This window comes from Petromyzon marinus (assembly GCF_048934315.1).
Source record: "Petromyzon marinus isolate PM22_M1 ecotype Great Lakes invasive population chromosome 76 unlocalized genomic scaffold, UKy_Petmar_22M1.pri1.0 chr76_unloc.1, whole genome shotgun sequence".
Classification (NCBI taxonomy): Eukaryota; Metazoa; Chordata; class Hyperoartia; order Petromyzontiformes; family Petromyzontidae; genus Petromyzon; species Petromyzon marinus.
Genome location: NW_027422618.1, coordinates 948259 through 970875, shown reverse-complemented (window position 1 = coordinate 970875; position 22617 = coordinate 948259). Strand labels below are relative to the sequence as shown.

The window sequence follows — 22617 nt, the reverse complement described above, 5'->3', positions numbered from 1 at the left end:
ATCTCCCCACTCTTCATCTCCTCCATCTGCTCCACCTCCTCCATCTCCCACCTCCTCCATCTCCTCCACCCTCCATCTCTCTCCCCTCCTCATCTCCTCCAAGGCCTCCTCCTCATCATCCACCTCCTCCACCTCCTCCATCTCCTCCACCTCCTCCATCTCCTCCAAGGCCTCCTCCTCATCATCCACCTCGCCCACCTCCTCCATCTCCTCCACCTCCTCCATCTCCTCCAAGGCCTCCTCCTCATCATCCACCTCCTCCACCTCCTCCATCTCCTCCACCTCCTCCATCTCCTCCAAGGCCTCCTCCTCATCATCCACCTCCACCTCCTCCATCTCCTCCACCTCCTCCATCTCCTCCAAGGCCTCCTCATCATCCACCTCCTCCATCTCCTCCACCTCCTCCATCTCCTCCAAGGCCTCCTCCTCATCATCCACCTCGCCCACCTCATCTATCTCCTCCACCTCCTCCATCTCCTCCAAGGCCTCCTCCTCATCATCCACCTCCTCCACCTCCTCTATCTCCTCCACCACCTCCTCAATTTCGTCGACCTCCTTCTGCACCACCTCCTCCATCTCCTCCACCTCTTCCATCTCCTCCATCTGCTCCACCTCCTCCATTTCCTCCACCTCCTTCACCTCCTCCACCTCCTCCATCTCCTTTATCTGCTCCACCTCCTCCATCTTCTCCACCTCCTCCATCTCCTCCACCTCCATCTGTTCCATCTCCTCCATCTCCTCCATCTCCTCCACCTCCTCCACCTCCTCCATCTGCTCCACCTCGTCCATCTCCTCCACCTCCTCCATCTCCTCCACCTCCTCCACCTCCTCCACTTCTCCACCTCCTCCATCTCCTCCACCACCTCGACGCTGCTCCACCTCCATCTCCTGCACTGCCTCATCCTCCTCCGTCTGCTCCACCTCCTCCACCTCCTCCATCTCCTCCACCTCCTCCACCTCCTCCACCTCCTCCTCCATATCCTCCTGCACCAACTCCGTCATTTCCCCCACCTCCTCGGCTGCCTTCTCCTCGTCATCCACCTCCTCCACGTCCTTGACCTCATCCTCCATCTCCTCCTCTACCTCCTTCACCTCTTACACCTCGTCCTCCACCTCCTCCATCACCTCCTCCACCTCCTGGGGGATAGAGGTGGAGGGGGGGGGAGAGGTGGGGGGGGGGGTGTCCGGTCCAGGCTCACCGGCATTGCGCAACCTCTTGTTCCGCATGACGGCTACGATGACCAGGACGTTGCCGATGATGTCGCTGGCCGTGGTGAACACCATGAAGGTGGCGAGCGCCAGCACGTGCCAGGGCCCTCGCGCGCCCACGGTGGACGCGGCGAGGGTGGACGACGAGGAGGAGGAGGAGGTGGACGCGGCGAGGGTGGACGACGACGAGGAGGAGGAGGAGGAGGAGGAGGTGGACGAGCTGAGGCCCGACAGGCCGAGCGCCGGAGACGACGGAGGGCACGGGGCGGACGGTTGGGGGGACGCGAGGTCGATGAGGGACACGGGGAAGTGAGGGACTGGTGGAGGAGACACGGGGACACGAAGACACGGAGACACTGGAAAGTGAGGGACTGGTGGAGACACGGAGACACGGAGACACGGAGACAAGGGGAAGTGGGGGACTGGTGGAGACACGGAGACACGGAGACACGGAGACACTGGGAAGTGAGGGACTGGTGGAGACACGGAGACACGGAGACACCGAGACAATGGGGAAGTGAGGGACTGGTGGAGACACGGAGACACGGAGACACGGAGACACTGGGAAGTGAGGGACTGGTGGAGACACGGAGACACGGAGACACGGAGACAATGGGGAAGTGAGGGACTGGTGGAGACACGGAGACACGGAGACACGGAGACAAGGGGAAGTGAGGGACTGGTGGAGACACGGAGACACGGAGACACTGGGAAGTGAGGGACTGGTGGAGACACGGAGACACGGAGACACGGAGACAAGGGGAAGTGGGGGACTGGTGGAGACACGGAGACACGGAGACACGGAGACACTGGGAAGTGAGGGACTGGTGGAGACACGGAGACACGGAGACACCGAGACAATGGGGAAGTGAGGGACTGGTGGAGACACGGAGACACAGAGACACGGAGACAATGGGAAGTCAGGGACTGGCGGAGACACGGAGACACGGAGACACTGGGAAGTCAGGGACTGGTGGAGACACGGAGACACGGAGACACTGGGAAGTGAGGGACTGGTGGAGACACGGAGACACGGAGACACTGGGAAGTGAGGGACTGGTGGAGACACTGAGACTCTGGGACACTAGGACACTGGGACACTGAGACAATGGGACACTGACACACTGAGACACTGGGACACTGAGACACTCGGACACTGAGACACTGAGACACTGGGTCACTGAGACACAGAGACACTGGGACATTGAGACACTGAGACATTGGGACACTGAGACACTGGGACACTGGGACACTGAGACACTCGGACACTGAGAAACTGAGACACTTAGACGCTGGGACACTGGGACACTGGGACACTGAGACAATGATACACTGAGACACTGGGAAGTCAGGGACTGGTGGAGACAGGGAGACACTGAGACACGGAGACACTGGGACACTGAGACACTGAGAAACTGGGACACTGAGACACTGAGACACTGGGACAATGGGACACTGAGACACTGAGACACTGAGACACTGGGCCACTGGGACACTGAGACACTGGGACACTGAGACACTGGGACACTGAGACACTGAGACACTGGGACAGTGAGACACTGGGACAATGGGACACTGAGACACTGGGACAATGGGACACTGAGACAATCGGACACTGAGACATGGAGACACTGGGACACTGAGACACTGAGACACTGGGACACTGGGACACTGAGACACTGGGACAATGGGACACTGAGACAATCGGACACTGAGACACGGAGACACTGGGACAATGGGACACTGAGACACTGAGACACTGGGCCACTGGGACACTGAGACACTGGGACACTGAGACACTGAGACACTGGGATACTGAGACACTGGGACACTGGGACACTGAGACACTGGGACACTGGGACACTGAGACACTGGGACAATGGGACACTGGGACACTGAGACACTGGGACACTGAGACACTGGGACACTGGGACACTGGGACACTGAGACACTGGGACACTGAGACACTGAGACACTGGGGCACTGAGACACTCGGACACTGAGACACTGAGACAATGGGTCACTGAGACAATGAGACACTGGGACACTGAGACACTGAGACACTGGGACACTGAGACACTGAGACACTGGGGCACTGAGACACTCGGACACTGAGACATTGAGACACTGAGACACTGGGGCAATGAGACACTCGGACACTGAGACATTGAGACACTGGGACACTGGGACACTGGGACACTGAGACACTGAGACACTGGGACACTGGGACACTGAGACACTGGGACACTGAGACACTGAGACACTGAGGCACTGAGACACTCGGACACTGAGACATTGAGACACTGGGACACTGAGACACTGAGACACTGGGACACTGAGACACTGAGACACTGGGACACTGAGACACTGAGACACTTAGACACTGGGACGCTGGGACACTGGGACACTGAGACACTGGGACACTGGGACACTGAGACACTGGGACAATGGGACACTGTGACACTGAGACACTGGGACACTGGGACACTGGGACACTGGGACAATGGGGCACTGAGACACTCGGACACTGAGACACTGAGACACTGGGAAACTGAGACAATGAGACACTGAGACACTGAGACACTGGGACACTTAGACACTGGGACGCTGGGACACTGGGCCACTGGGACACTGAGACAATGGGAAGTGAGGGACTGGTGGAGACACGGAGACACGGAGACACTGAGACACTGAGACACTGAGACACTGGGCCACTGGGACACTGAGACACTGGGACGCTGAGACACTAAGACACTGGGACACTGAGACACTGAGACACTGGGACACTGGGACACTGGGACACTGAGACACTGGGACACTGGGACACTAATACACTGGGACAATGGGACACTGAGACACTCGGACACTGAGACACGGAGACACTGGGACACTGAGACACTGAGACACTGGGACAATGGGACACTGAGACACTGAGACACTGGGCCACTGGGACACTGAGACACTGGGACACTGAGACACTGAGACACTGGGACACTGAGACACTGAGACACTGGGACACTGGGACATTGGGACACTGAGACACTGGGACACTGAGACACTGAGACACTGGGACACTGAGACACTGGGACACTGAGACACTGAGACACTGGGACACTGAGACACTGAGACACTGGGACAATGGGACACTGGGACACTGAGACAATGGGACACTGAGACACTGGGACACTGAGACACTGAGACACTGGGACACTGGGACACTGAGACACTGGGACACTGAGACACTGAGACACTGGGACACTGAGACACTCGGACACTGAGACACTGAGACACTGGGTCACTGAGACACTGAGACACTGGGACACTGAGACACTGAGACACTGGGACACTGAGACACTGGGACACTGGGACACTGAGACACTGGGACACTGGGACACTGGGACACTGAGACACTGAGACAATGGGACACTGAGACACTGAGACACTGGGACGCTGGGACACTGGGACACTGGGACACTGAGAAACTGGAACACTGGGACATTGACACTGAGACACTGGGACACTGGGACAATGGGACACTGAAACACTGGGGCACTGGGACAGTGAGACACTGAGACAATGGGACGCTGGGACACTGAGACACTGGGACACTGAGACACTGAGACACTGGGGCACTGGGACAGTGAGACACTGAGACAATGGGACACTGGGACACTGAGACACTGAGACAATGGGACACTGGGACACTGAGACACTGGGGCACTGGGACAGTGAGACACTGAGACAATGGGACACTGGGACACTGAGACACTGAGACAATGGGACACTGGGACACTGAGACACTGGGACACTGAGACACTGAGACACTGGGACACTGAGACACTGGGACAGTGAGACACTGAGACACTGGGACATTGAGACACGCGGACACTGAGACACTAGGACACTGAGACACTGGGTCACTGAGACACTGAGACACTGAGACACTGGGACACTGAGACACTGAGACACTGGAACACTGAGACACTGGGACACTGGGACACTGAGACACTGAGACACTTGGTCACTGAGACACAGAGACACTTAGACACTGTGACGCTGGGACACTGGGACACTGGGACACTGAGACACTGGGACATTGGGACACTGAGACACTGGGACACTGGGACACTGAGACACTCGGTCACTGAGACACTGAGACACTTAGACACTTGGACACTGGGACACTGGGACACTGGTACACTGAGACACTGGGACACTGAGACACTGAGCCACTGAGACATTGGGACACTGGGACATTGGGACACTGAGACACTGGGACACTGAGACACTGGGACACTGGTACACTGAGACACTGGGACACTGAGACACTAGGACATTGGGACATTGGGACACTGAGACACTGGGACACTGAGACACTGGGACACTGGTACACTGAGACACTGGGACACTGAGACACTGAGACACTGGGACACTGGGACACTGAGACACTGAGACACTGACACACTGGGACACTGAGACACTGAAACAATGAGACACTGAGACACTGAGACACTGAGACACTGGGACACTGAGACACTGAGACACTGAGACACTGGGACACTGAGACACTGAGACACTGGGACACTGAGACACGGAGACACTGAGACACTAGGACATTGAGACACTGAAACAATGAGACACTGAGACACTGAGACACTGAGACACTGGGACACTGAGACACTGAGACACTGGGACACTGAGACACTAATACACTGGGACAATGGGACACTGAGACACTCGGACACTGAGACACGGAGACACTGAGACAATGAGACACTGAGACACTGGGACACTGACACACTGAGACACTGAGACACTGGGACACTGAGACACTGAGACACTGGGACAATGGGACACTGGGACACTGAGACAATGGGACACTGAGACACTGGGACACTGGGACACTGAGACACTGGGACACTGAGACACTGAGACACTGGGACACTGAGACACTCGGACACTGAGACACTGAGACACTGGGTCACTGAGACACTGAGACACTGGGACACTGAGACACTGAGACACTGGGTCACTGAGACACTGAGACACTGAGACACTGAGACAATGGGACACTGAGACACTGAGACACTGGGACGCTGGGACACTGGGACACTGGGACACTGGGACACTGATACACTGGGACACTGGGACACTGGGACACTGAGACACTGGGACACTGGGACACTGAGACACTGGGACACTGGGACACTGAGACACTGGGACACTGGGTCACTGAGACACTGGGACACTGAGACACTGAGACAATGGGACACTGAGACACTGAGACACTGGGACGCTCGGACACTGGGACACTGGGACACTGGGACACTGATACACTGGGACACTGGGACACTGGGACACTGAGACACTGAGACACTGGGACACTGGGACACTGAGACACTGGGACACTGGGACACTGAAACACTGGGACACTGAGAAACTGGGACATTGGGACACTGAGACACTGGGACACTGGGACATTGAGACACTTGGACACTGAGACACTGAGACACTAAGACACTGGGACGCTGGGACACTGGGACACTGGGACACTGAGACACTGGGACACTGGGACACTGAGACACTGGGACACTGGGACACAGATACACTGAGACAATGGGACGCTGGGACACTGAGACACTGGGACACTGAGACACTGGGACACTGGGACACTGAGACACTGAGACAATGGGACGCTGGGACACTGAGACACTGGGACACTGGGACACTGAGACACTGAGACAATGGGACACTGGGACACTGAGACACTGGGACACAGACACTGGGACACTGAGACACTGAAACACTGGGGCACAGAGACACTGGGACAGTGAGACACTGAGACACTGGGACACTGAGACACACGGACACTGGGACACTGAGACACTGAGACACTTGGTCACTGAGACACTGAGACACTTAGATACTGTGATGTTGGGACACTGGGACACTGGGACACTGAGACACTGGGACATTGGGACACTGAGACACTGGGACACTGGGACACTGAGACACTGAGACACTCGGTCACTGAGACACTGAGACACTTAGACACTTGGACACTGGGACACTGGGACACTGGTACACTGAGACACTGGGACACTGAGTCACTGAGACATTGAGACATTGGGACACTGGGACATTGGGACACTGAGACACTGGTACACTGAGACACTGGGACACTGAGACACTGAGACACTGGGACATTGGGACATTGGGACACTGAGACACTGGGAGACTGAGACACTGGGACACTGGTACACTGAGACACTGGGACACTGAGACACTGAGACACTGGGACACTGGGACACTGAGACACTGAGACACTGACACACTGGGACACTGAGACACTGAAACAATGGGACACTGGGACACTGAGACACTGAGACACTGGGACACTGAGACACTGAGACACTGAGACATTGGGACACTGGGACATTGGGACACTGAGACACTGGGACACTGAGACACTGGGACACTGAGACACTGAGACACTAGGACATTGGGACATTGGGACACTGAGACACTGGGACACTGGTACACTGAGACACTGGGACACTGAGACACTGAGACACTGGGACACTGGGACACTGAGACACTGAGACACTGACACACTGGGACACTGAGATACTGAAACAATGAGACACTGAGACACTGAGACACTGAGACACTGGGACACTGAGACACTGAGACACTGAGACACTGGGACACTGAGACACTGAGACACTGGGACACTGAGACACGGAGACACTGAGACACTAGGACATTGAGACACTGAAACAATGAGACACTGAGACACTGAGACACTGAGACACTGGGACACTGAGACACTGAGACACTGGGACACTGAGACATAATACACTGGGACAATAGGACACTGAGACACTCGGACACTGAGACACAGAGACACTGAGACAATGAGACACTGAGACACTGGGACACTGACACACTGAGACACTGAGACACTGGGACACTGAGACACTGAGACACTGGGACAATGGGACACTGGGACACTGAGACAATGGGACACTGAGACACTGGGACACTGGGACACTAAGACACTGGGACACTGAGACACTGAGACACTGGGACACTGAGACACTCGGACACTGAGACACTGAGACACTGGGTCACTGAGACACTGAGACACTGGGACACTGAGACACTGAGACACTGGGTCACTGAGACACTGAGACACTGGGACACTGAGACACTGAGACAATGGGACACTGAGACACTGAGACACTGGGACGCTGGGACACTGGGACACTGGGACACTGGGACACTGATACACTGGGACACTGGGACACTGGGACACTGAGACATTGAGACACTGGGACACTGGGACACTGAGACACTGGGACACTGGGACACTGAGACACTGGGACACTGGGACACTGAGAAACTGCAACACTGGGACATTGGGACACTGAGACACTGGGACACTGAGACACTGAGACACTGGGACACTGGGACATTGAGACACTTGGACACTGAGACACTGAGACACTAAGACACTGCGACGCTGGGACACTGGGACACTGAGACACTGGGACACTGGGACACTGAGACACTGGGACACTGGGACACAGATACACTGAGACAATGGGACGCTGGGACACTGAGACACTGGGACACTGAGACACTGGGACACTGGGACACTGAGACACTGGGGCACTGGGACAGTGAGACACTGGGACACTGGGACACTGAGACACTGAGACAATGGGACACTGGGACACTGAGACACTGGGACACAGACACTGGGACACTGAGACACTGAGACACTGGGACAATGGGACACTGGGACACTGAGACAATGGGACACTGAGACACTGGGACACTGGGACACTGAGACACTGGGACACTGAGACACTGAGACACTGGGACACTGAGACACTCGGACACTGAGACACTGAGACACTGGGTCACTGAGACACTGAGAAACTGGGACACTGAGACACTGAGACACTGCGTCACTGAGACACTGAGAAACTGGGACACTGAGACACTGAGACAATGGGACACTGAGACACTGAGACACTGGGACGCTGGGACACTGGGACACTGGGACACTGGGACACTGATACACTGGGACACTGGGACACTGGGACACTGAGACACTGAGACACTGGGACACTGGGACACTGAGACACTGGGACACTGGGACACTGAGACACTGGGACACTGGGACACTGAGAAACTGGAACACTGGGACATTGGGACACTGAGACACTGGGACACTGGGACATTGAGACACTTGGACACTGAGACACTGAGACACTAAGACACTGGGACGCTGGGACACTGGGACACTGGGACACTGAGACACTGGGACACTGGGACACTGAGACACTGGGACACTGGGACACAGATACACTGAGACAATGGGACGCTGGGACACTGAGACACTGGGACACTGAGACACTGGGACACTGGGACACTGAGACACTGAGACAATGGGACGCTGGGACACTGAGACACTGGGACACTGAGACACTGAGACAATGGGACACTGGGACACTGAGAAACTGCAACACTGGGACATTGGGACACTGAGACACTGGGACACTGAGACACTGAGACACTGGGACACTGGGACATTGAGACACTTGGACACTGAGACACTGAGACACTAAGACACTGGGACGCTGGGACACTGGGACACTGAGACACTGGGACACTGGGACACTGAGACACTGGGACACTGGGACACAGATACACTGAGACAATGGGACGCTGGGACACTGAGACACTGGGACACTGAGACACTGGGACACTGGGACACTGAGACACTGGGGCACTGGGACAGTGAGACACTGGGACACTGGGACACTGAGACACTGAGACAATGGGACACTGGGACACTGAGACACTGGGACACAGACACTGGGACACTGAGACACTGAGACACTGGGACAATGGGACACTGGGACACTGAGACAATGGGACACTGAGACACTGGGACACTGGGACACTGAGACACTGGGACACTGAGACACTGAGACACTGGGACACTGAGACACTCGGACACTGAGACACTGAGACACTGGGTCACTGAGACACTGAGAAACTGGGACACTGAGACACTGAGACACTGCGTCACTGAGACACTGAGACACTGGGACACTGAGACACTGAGACAATGGGACACTGAGACACTGAGACACTGGGACGCTGGGACACTGTGGACACTGGGACACTGGGACACTGATACACTGGGACACTGGGACACTGGGACACTGAGACACTGAGACACTGGGACACTGGGACACTGAGACACTGGGACACTGGGACACTGAGACACTGGGACACTGGGACACTGAGAAACTGGAACACTGGGACATTGGGACACTGAGACACTGGGACACTGGGACATTGAGACACTTGGACACTGAGACACTGAGACACTAAGACACTGGGACGCTGGGACACTGGGACACTGGGACACTGAAACACTGGGACACTGGGACACTGAGACACTGGGACACTGGGACACAGATACACTGAGACAATGGGACGCTGGGACACTGAGACACTGTGACACTGAGACACTGGGACACTGGGACACTGAGACACTGAGACAATGGGACGCTGGGACACTGAGACACTGGGACACTGAGACACTGAGACAATGGGACACTGGGACACTGAGACACTGGGACACAGACACTGGGACACTGAGACACAGAGACACTGGGACACAGAGACACTGGGACAGTGAGACACTGAGACACTGGGACACTGAGACACACGGACACTGAGACACTGGGACACTGAGACACTGGGTCACTGAGACACTGAGACACTGGGACACTGAGACACTGAGACACTGGGATACTGAGACACTGGGACACTGGGACACTGAGACACTGAGACACTTGGTCACTGAGACACTGAGACACTTAGATACTGTGATGTTGGGACACTAGGACACTGGGACACTGAGACACTGGGACATTGGGACACTGAGACACTGGGACACTGGGACACTGAGACACTGAGACACTCGGTCACTGAGACACTGAGACACTTAGACACTTGGACACTGGGACACTGGGACACTGGTACACTGAGACACTGGGACACTGAGTCACTGATACATTGAGACATTGGGACACTGGGACATTGGGACACTGAGACACTGGTACACTTAGACACTGGGACACTGAGACACTGAGACACTGGGACATTGGGACATTGGGACACTGAGACACTGGGAGACTGAGACACTGGGACACTGGTACACTGAGACACTGGGACACTGAGACACTGAGACACTGGGACACTGAGACACTGAAACAATGGGACACTGGGACACTGAGACACTGAGACACTGGGACACTGAGACACTGAGACACTGAGACATTGGGACACTGGGACATTGGGACACTGAGACACTGGGACACTGAGACACTGGGACACTGAGACACTGAGACACTAGGACATTGGGACATTGGGACACTGAGACACTGGGACACTGGTACACTGAGACACTGGGACACTGAGACACTGAGACACTGGGACACTGGGACACTGAGACACTGAGACACTGACACACTGGGACACTGAGACACTGAAACAATGAGACACTGAGACACTGAGACACTGAGACACTGGGACACTGAGACACTGAGCCACTGAGACACTGGGACACTGAGACACTGAGACACTGGGACACTGAGACACGGAGACACTGAGACACTAGGACATTGAGACACTGAAACAATGAGACACTGAGACACTGAGACACTGAGACACTGGGACACTGAGACACTGAGACACTGAGACACTGGGACACTGAGACACTAATACACTGGGACAATAGGACACTGAGACACTCGGACACTGAGACACGGAGACACTGAGACAATGAGACACTGAGACACTGGGACACTGACACACTGAGACACTGAGACACTGGGACACTGAGACACTGAGACACTGGGACAATAGGACACTGGGACACTGAGACAATGGGACACTGAGACACTGGGACACTGGGACACTAAGACACTGGGACACTGAGACACTGAGACACTGGGACACTGAGACACTCGGACACTGAGACACTGAGACACTGGGTCACTGAGACACTGAGACACTGGGACACTGAGACACTGAGACACTGGGTCACTGAGACACTGAGACAATGAGACACTGAGACACTGAGACAATGGGACACTGAGACACTGAGACACTGGGACGCTGGGACACTGGGACACTGGGACACTGGGACACTGATACACTGGGACACTGGGACACTGGGACACTGAGACACTGAGACACTGGGACACTGGGACACTGAGACACTGGGACACTGGGACACTGAGACACTGGGACACTGGGACACTGAGAAACTGGAACACTGGGACATTGGGACACTGAGACACTGGGACACTGAGACACTGAGACACTGGGACACTGGAACATTGAGACACTTGGACACTGAGACACTGAGACACTAAGACACTGGGACGCTGGGACACTGGGACACTGAGACACTGGGACACTGGGACACAGATACACTGAGACAATGGGACGCTGGGACACTGAGACACTGGGACACTGAGACACTGGGACACTGGGACACTGAGACACTGGGGCACTGGGACAGTGAGACACTGAGACAATGGGACGCTGGGACACTGAGACACTGGGACACTGGGACACTGAGACACTGAGACAATGGGACACTGGGACACTGAGACACTGGGACACAGACACTGGGACACTGAGACACTGAGACACTGGGACACAGAGACACTGGGACAGTGAGACACTGAGACACTGGGACACTGAGACACGCGGACACTGAGACACTGGGACACTGAGACACTGGGTCACTGAGACACTGAGACACTGGGACACTGAGACACTGAGACACTGGGACACTGAGACACTGGGACACTGGGACACTGAGACACTGAGACACTTGGTCACTGAGACACTGAGACACTTAGATACTGTGACGTTGGGACACTGGGACACTGGGACACTGAGACACTGGGACATTGGGACACTGAGACACTGGGACACTGGGACACTGAGACACTGAGACACTCGGTCACTGAGACACTGAGACACTTAGACACTTGGACACTGGGACACTGGGACACTGGTACACTGAGACACTGGGACACTGAGTCACTGAGACACTGAGACATTGGGACACTGGGACATTGGGACACTGAGACACTGGGACACTGAGACACTGGGACACTGGTACACTGAGACACTGGGACACTGAGACACTGAGACACTGGGACATTGGGACATTGGGACACTGAGACACTGGGAGACTGAGACACTGGGACACTGGTACACTGAGACACTGGGACACTGAGACACTGAGACACTGGGACACTGGGACACTGAGACACTGAGACACTGACACACTGGGACACTGAGACACTGAAACAATGGGACACTGGGACACTGAGACACTGAGACACTGGGACACTGAGACACTGAGATACTGAGACACTAGGACATTGAGGCACTGAAACAATGAGACACTGAGACACTGAGACACTGAGACGCTGGGACACTGAGACACTGAGACACTGAGACACTGAGACACTGGGACACTGAGACACTGGGACACTGAGACACTGGAACACTGAGACACTGTGACACTGAGACACTGGTACATTGAGACACTGAGACACTGATACACTGAGACACTGAGACGCTGAGACACTGAGACACTGGAACACTGAGACACTGAGACACTGGGACACTGGGATACTGAGACACTGAGACACTGGGACACTGAGACTCTGAGACACTGGGACACTGAGACACTGAGACACTGAGACACTGGGACACTGAGACACTGAGACACTGAGACACTGGGACACTGAGACGCTGGGACACTGAGACACTGAGACACTAAGACACTTGGACACTGAGACACTGAGACACTGAGACACTGGGACACTGAGACACTGGGACACTGAGACACTGGGACACTGGGACACTGAGACACTGAGACACTGGGACACTGAGACACTGAGACACTGAGACACTGTGACACTGAGACACTGGGGCACTGGGACAGTGAGACACTGAGACAATGGGACGCTGGGACACTGAGACACTGGGACACTGAGACACTGGGACACTGAGACACTGGGACACTGAGACACTGAGACACTGGGACACTGGGACACTGAGACACTGAGACACTGGGACACTGGGACACTGAGACACTGAGACACTGAGACACTGGGACACTGAGACACTGAGACACTGAGACACTGGGACACTGAGACACTGAGACACTGAGACATTGGGACACTGAGACGCTGGGACACTGAGACACTGAGACACTGAGACACTTGGACACTGAGACACTGAGACACTGGGTCACTGAGACACTGAGACACTGGGACACTGAGACACTGAGACACTGGGTCACTGAGACACTGAGACACTGGGACACTGAGACACTGAGACAATGGGACACTGAGACACTGAGACACTTGGTCACTGAGACACTGAGACACTTAGATACTGTGACGTTGGGACACTGGGACACTGGGACACTGAGACACTGGGACATTGGGACACTGAGACACTGGGACACTGGGACACTGAGACACTGAGACACTCGGTCACTGAGACACTGAGACACTTAGACACTTGGACACTGGGACACTGGGACACTGGTACACTGAGACACTGGGACACTGAGTCACTGAGACACTGAGACATTGGGACACTGGGACATTGGGACACTGAGACACTGGGACACTGAGACACTGGGACACTGGTACACTGAGACACTGGGACACTGAGACACTGAGACACTGGGACATTGGGACATTGGGACACTGAGACACTGGGAGACTGAGACACTGGGACACTGGTACACTGAGACACTGGGACACTGAGACACTGAGACACTGGGACACTGGGACACTGAGCCACTGAGACACTGAGACACTGGGACACTGAGACACTGGGACACTGAGACACTGAGACACTGAGACACTGAGACACTGGGACACTGAGACACTGGGACACTGAGACACTGGAACACTGATACACTGTGACACTGAGACACTGGTACATTGAGACACTGAGACACTGATACACTGAGACACTGAGACGCTGAGACACTGAGACACTGGGACACTGAGACACTGAGACACTGGGACACTGGGATACTGAGACACTGAGACACTGGGACACTGAGACACTGAGACACTGGGACACTGAGACACTGAGACACTGAGACACTGGGACACTGAGACACTGAGACACTGAGACACTGGGACACTGAGACGCTGGGATACTGAGACACTGAGACACTGAGACACTGGGACACTGAGACACTGAGACACTGAGACATTGGGACACTGAGACGCTGGGACACTGAGACACTGAGACACTGAGACACTTGGACACTGAGACACTGAGACACTGGGTCACTGAGACACTGAGACACTGGGACACTGAGACACTGAGACACTGGGTCACTGAGACACTGAGACACTGGGACACTGAGACACTGAGACAATGGGACACTGAGACACTGAGACACTGGGACACTGATACACTGGGACACTGGGACACTGAGACACTGAGACACTGGGACACTCGGACACTGAGACACTGGGACACTGGGACACTGAGACACTGGGACACTGGGACACTGAGAAACTGGAACACTGGGACATTGGGACACTGAGACACTGGGACACTGAGACACTGAGACACTGGGACACTGGGACATTGAGACACTTGGACACTGAGACACTGAGACACTAAGACACTGGGACGCTGGGACACTGGGACACTGGGACACTGAGACACTGGGACACTGGGACACTGAGACACTGGGACACTGGGACACAGATACACTGAGACAATGGGACGCTGGGACACTGAGACACTGGGACACTGAGACACTGGGACACTGGGACACTGAGACACTGAGACAATGGGACGCTGGGACACTGAGACACTGGGACACTGGGACACTGAGACACTGAGACAATGGGACACTGGGACACTGAGACACTGGGACACAGACACTGGGACACTGAGACACTGAGACACTGGGACACAGAGACACTGGGACAGTGAGACACTGAGACACTGGGACACTGAGACACACGGACACTGAGACACTGGGACACTGAGACACTGGGTCACTGAGACACTGAGACACTGGGACACTGAGACACTGAGACACTGGGACACTGAGACACTGGGACACTTAGATACTGTGATGTTGGGACACTGGGACACTGGGACACTGAGACACTGGGACATTGGGACACTGAGACACTGGGACACTGGGACACTGAGACACTGAGACACTCGGTCACTGAGACACTGAGACACTTAGACACTTGGACACTGGGACACTGGGACACTGGTACACTGAGACACTGGGACACTGAGACACTGAGACATTGAGACATTGGGACACTGGGACATTGGGACACTGAGACACTGGTACACTGAGACACTGGGACACTGAGACACTGAGACACTGGGACACTGAGACATTGAGACATTGGGACACTGGGACATTGGGACACTGAGACACTGGGAAACTGAGACACTGGGACACTGGTACACTGAGACACTGGGACACTGAGACACTGAGACACTGGGACACTGGGACACTGAGACACTGAGACACTGACACACTGGGACACTGAGACACTGAAACAATGGGACACTGGGACACTGAGACACTGAGACACTGGGACACTGAGACACTGAGACACTGAGACATTGGGACACTGGGACATTGGGACACTGAGACACTGGGACACTGAGACACTGGGACACTGAGACACTGAGACACTAGGACATTGGGACATTGGGACACTGAGACACTGGGACACTGGTACACTGAGACACTGGGACACTGAGACACTGAGACACTGGGACACTGGGACACTGAGACACTGAGACACTGACACACTGGGACACTGAGACACTGAAACAATGAGACACTGAGACACTGAGACACTGAGACACTGGGACACTGAGACACTGAGACACTGAGACACTGGGACACTGAGACACTGAGACACTGGGACACTGAGACACGGAGACACTGAGACACTAGGACATTGAGACACTGAAACAATGAGACACTGAGACACTGAGACACTGAGACACTGGGACACTGAGACACTGAGACACTGAGACACTGGGACACTGAGACACTAATACACTGGGACAATAGGACACTGAGACACTCGGACACTGAGACACGGAGACACTGAGACAATGAGACACTGGGACACTGACACACTGAGAGACTGAGACACTGGGACACTGAGACACTGAGACACTGGGACAATGGGACACTGGGACACTGAGACAATGGGACACTGAGACACTGGGACACTGGGACACTAAGACACTGGGACACTGAGACACTGAGACACTGGGACACTGGGACACTGAGACACTGAGACACTGAGACACTTGGACACTGAGACACTGAGACACTGGGTCACTGAGACACTGAGACACTGGGACACTGAGACACTGAGACACTGGGTCACTGAGACACTGAGACACTGGGACACTGAGACACTGAGACAATGGGACACTGAGACACTGAGACACTGGGACACTGATACACTGGGACACTGGGACACTGAGACACTGAGACACTGGGACACTCGGACACTGAGACACTGGGACACTGGGACACTGAGACACTGGGACACTGGGACACTGAGAAACTGGAACACTGGGACATTGGGACACTGAGACACTGGGACACTGAGACACTGAGACACTGGGACACTGGGACATTGAGACACTTGGACACTGAGACATTGAGACACTAAGACACTGGGACGCTGGGACACTGGGACACTGGGACACTGAGACACTGGGACACTGGGACACTGAGACACTGGGACACTGGGACACAGATACACTGAGACAATGGGACGCTGGGACACTGAGACACTGGGACACTGAGACACTGGGACACTGGGACACTGAGACACTGAGACAATGGGACGCTGGGACACTGAGACACTGGGACACTGGGACACTGAGACACTGAGACAATGGGACACTGGGACACTGAGACACTGGGACACAGACACTGGGACACTGAGACACTGAGACACTGGGACACAGAGACACTGGGACAGTGAGACACTGAGACACTGGGACACTGAGACACACGGACACTGAGACACTGGGACACTGAGACACTGGGTCACTGAGACACTGAGACACTGGGACACTGAGACACTGAGACACTGGGACACTGAGACACTGGGACACTTAGATACTGTGATGTTGGGACACTGGGACACTGGGACACTGAGACACTGGGACATTGGGACACTGAGACACTGGGACACTGGGACACTGAGACACTGAGACACTCGGTCACTGAGACACTGAGACACTTAGACACTTGGACACTGGGACACTGGGACACTGGTACACTGAGACACTGGGACACTGAGACACTGAGACATTGAGACATTGGGACACTGGGACATTGGGACACTGAGACACTGGTACACTGAGACACTGGGACACTGAGACACTGAGACACTGGGACACTGAGACATTGAGACATTGGGACACTGGGACATTGGGACACTGAGACACTGGGAAACTGAGACACTGGGACACTGGTACACTGAGACACTGGGACACTGAGACACTGAGACACTGGGACACTGGGACACTGAGACACTGAGACACTGACACACTGGGACACTGAGACACTGAAACAATGGGACACTGGGACACTGAGACACTGAGACACTGGGACACTGAGACACTGAGACACTGAGACATTGGGACACTGGGACATTGGGACACTGAGACACTGGGACACTGAGACACTGGGACACTGAGACACTGAGACACTAGGACATTGGGACATTGGGACACTGAGACACTGGGACACTGGTACACTGAGACACTGGGACACTGAGACACTGAGACACTGGGACACTGGGACACTGAGACACTGAGACACTGACACACTGGGACACTGAGACACTGAAACAATGAGACACTGAGACACTGAGACACTGAGACACTGGGACACTGAGACACTGAGACACTGAGACACTGGGACACTGAGACACTGAGACACTGGGACACTGAGACACGGAGACACTGAGACACTAGGACATTGAGACACTGAAACAATGAGACACTGAGACACTGAGACACTGAGACACTGGGACACTGAGACACTGAGACACTGAGACACTGGGACACTGAGACACTAATACACTGGGACAATAGGACACTGAGACACTCGGACACTGAGACACGGAGACACTGAGACAATGAGACACTGGGACACTGACACACTGAGAGACTGAGACACTGGGACACTGAGACACTGAGACACTGGGACAATGGGACACTGGGACACTGAGACAATGGGACACTGAGACACTGGGACACTGGGACACTAAGACACTGGGACACTGAGACACTGAGACACTGGGACACTGAGACACTCGGACACTGAGACACTGAGACACTGGGTCACTGAGACACTGAGACACTGGGACACTGAGACACTGAGACACTGGGTCACTGAGACACTGAGACACTGGGACACTGAGACACTGAGACAATGGGACACTGAGACACTGAGACACTGGGACGCTGGGACACTGGGACACTGGGACACTGGGAAACTGATACACTGGGACACTGGGACACTGGGACACTGAGACACTGAGACACTGGGACACTGGGACACTGAGACACTGGGACACTGGGACACTGAGACACTGGGACACTGGGACACTGAGAAACTGGAACACTGGGACATTGGGACACTGAGACACTGGGACACTGAGACACTGAGACACTGGGACACTGGGACATTGAGACACTTGGACACTGAGACACTGAGACACTAAGACACTGGGACGCTGGGACACTGGGACACTGAGACACTGGGACACTGGGACACTGAGACACTGGGACACTGGGACACTGGGACACTGAGACACTGGGACACTGGGACACTGAGACACTGAGACAATGGGACGCTGGGACACTGAGACACTGGGACACTGAGACACTAGGACACTGGGACACTGAGACACTGGGGCACTGGGACAGTGAGACACTGAGACAATGGGACGCTGGGACACTGAGACACTGGGACACTGGGACACTGAGACACTGAGACAATGGGACACTGGGACACTGAGACACTGGGACACAGACACTGGGACACTGAGACACTGAGACACTGGGACACAGAGACACTGGGACAGTGAGACACTGAGACACTGGGACACTGAGACACGCGGACACTGAGACACTGCGACACTGAGACACTGGGTCACTGAGACACTGAGACACTGGGACACTGAGACACTGAGACACTGGGACACTGAGACACTGGGACACTGGGACACTGAGACATTGAGACACTTGGTCACTGAGACACTGAGACACTTAGATACTGTGACGTTGGGACACTGGGACACTGGGACACTGAGACACTGGGACATTGGGACACTGAGACACTGGGACACTGGGACACTGGTACACTGAGACACTGGGACACTGAGTCACTGAGACACTGAGACATTGGGACACTGGGACATTGGGACACTGAGACACTGGGACACTGAGACACTGGGACACTGGTACACTGAGACACTGGGACACTGAGACACTGAGACACTGGGACATTGGGACATTGGGACACTGAGACACTGGGAGACTGAGACACTGGGACACTGGTACACTGAAACACTGGGACACTGAGACACTGAGACACTGGGACACTGGGACACTGAGACACTGAGACACTGACACACTGGGACACTGAGACACTGAAACAATGGGACACTGGGACACTGAGACACTGAGACACTGGGACACTGAGACACTGAGACACTGAGACACTAGGACATTGAGACACTGAAACAATGAGACACTGAGACACTGAGACACTGAGACGCTGGGACACTGAGACACTGAGACACTGAGACACTGGGACACTGAGACACTGGGACACTGAGACACTGGAACACTGAGACACTGGTACATTGAGACACTGAGACACTGATACACTGAGACACTGAGACGCTGAGACACTGAGACACTGGGTCACTGAGACACTGAGACACTGGGACACTGAGACACTGAGACACTGGGTCACTGAGACACTGAGACACTGGGACACTGAGACACTGAGACAATGGGACACTGAGACACTGAGACACTTGGTCACTGAGACACTGAGACACTTAGATACTGTGACGTTGGGACACTGGGACACTGGGACACTGAGACACTGGGACATTGGGACACTGAGACACTGGGACACTGGGACACTGAGACACTGAGACACTCGGTCACTGAGACACTGAGACACTTAGACACTTGGACACTGGGACACTGGGACACTGGTACACTGAGACACTGGGACACTGAGTCACTGAGACACTGAGACATTGGGACACTGGGACATTGGGACACTGAGACACTGGGACACTGAGACACTGGGACACTGGTACACTGAGACACTGGGACACTGAGACACTGAGACACTGGGACATTGGGACATTGGGACACTGAGACACTGGGAGACTGAGACACTGGGACACTGGTACACTGAGACACTGGGACACTGAGACACTGAGACACTGGGACACTGGGACACTGAGCCACTGAGACACTGAGACACTGGGACACTGAGACACTGAGACACTGAGACACTGAGACACTGAGACACTGGGACACTGAGACACTGGGACACTGAGACACTGGAACACTGATACACTGTGACACTGAGACACTGGTACATTGAGACACTGAGACACTGATACACTGAGACACTGAGACGCTGAGACACTGAGACACTGGGACACTGAGACACTGAGACACTGGGACACTGGGATACTGAGACACTGAGACACTGGGACACTGAGACACTGAGACACTGGGACACTGAGACACTGAGACACTGAGACACTGGGACACTGAGATACTGAGACACTGAGACACTGGGACACTGAGACGCTGGGACACTGAGACACTGAGACACTGAGACACTGGGACACTGAGACACTGAGACACTGAGACATTGGGACACTGAGACGCTGGGACACTGAGACACTGAGACACTGAGACACTTGGACACTGAGACACTGAGACACTGGGTCACTGAGACACTGAGACACTGGGACACTGAGACACTGAGACACTGGGTCACTGAGACACTGAGACACTGGGACACTGAGACACTGAGACAATGGGACACTGAGACACTGAGACACTGGGACACTAATACACTGGGACACTGGGACACTGAGACACTGAGACACTGGGACACTCGGACACTGAGACACTGGGACACTGGGACACTGAGACACTGGGACACTGGGACACTGAGAAACTGGAACA

At 54.8% G+C, this 22617-nt stretch overlaps 1 pseudogene; it reads right to left on the bottom strand.

The window, feature by feature from the left end:
- Positions 1 to 22617, bottom strand: part of LOC142908191 (melatonin receptor type 1A-like) — a 95888-nt pseudogene that overhangs the window by 11331 nt on the left and 61940 nt on the right.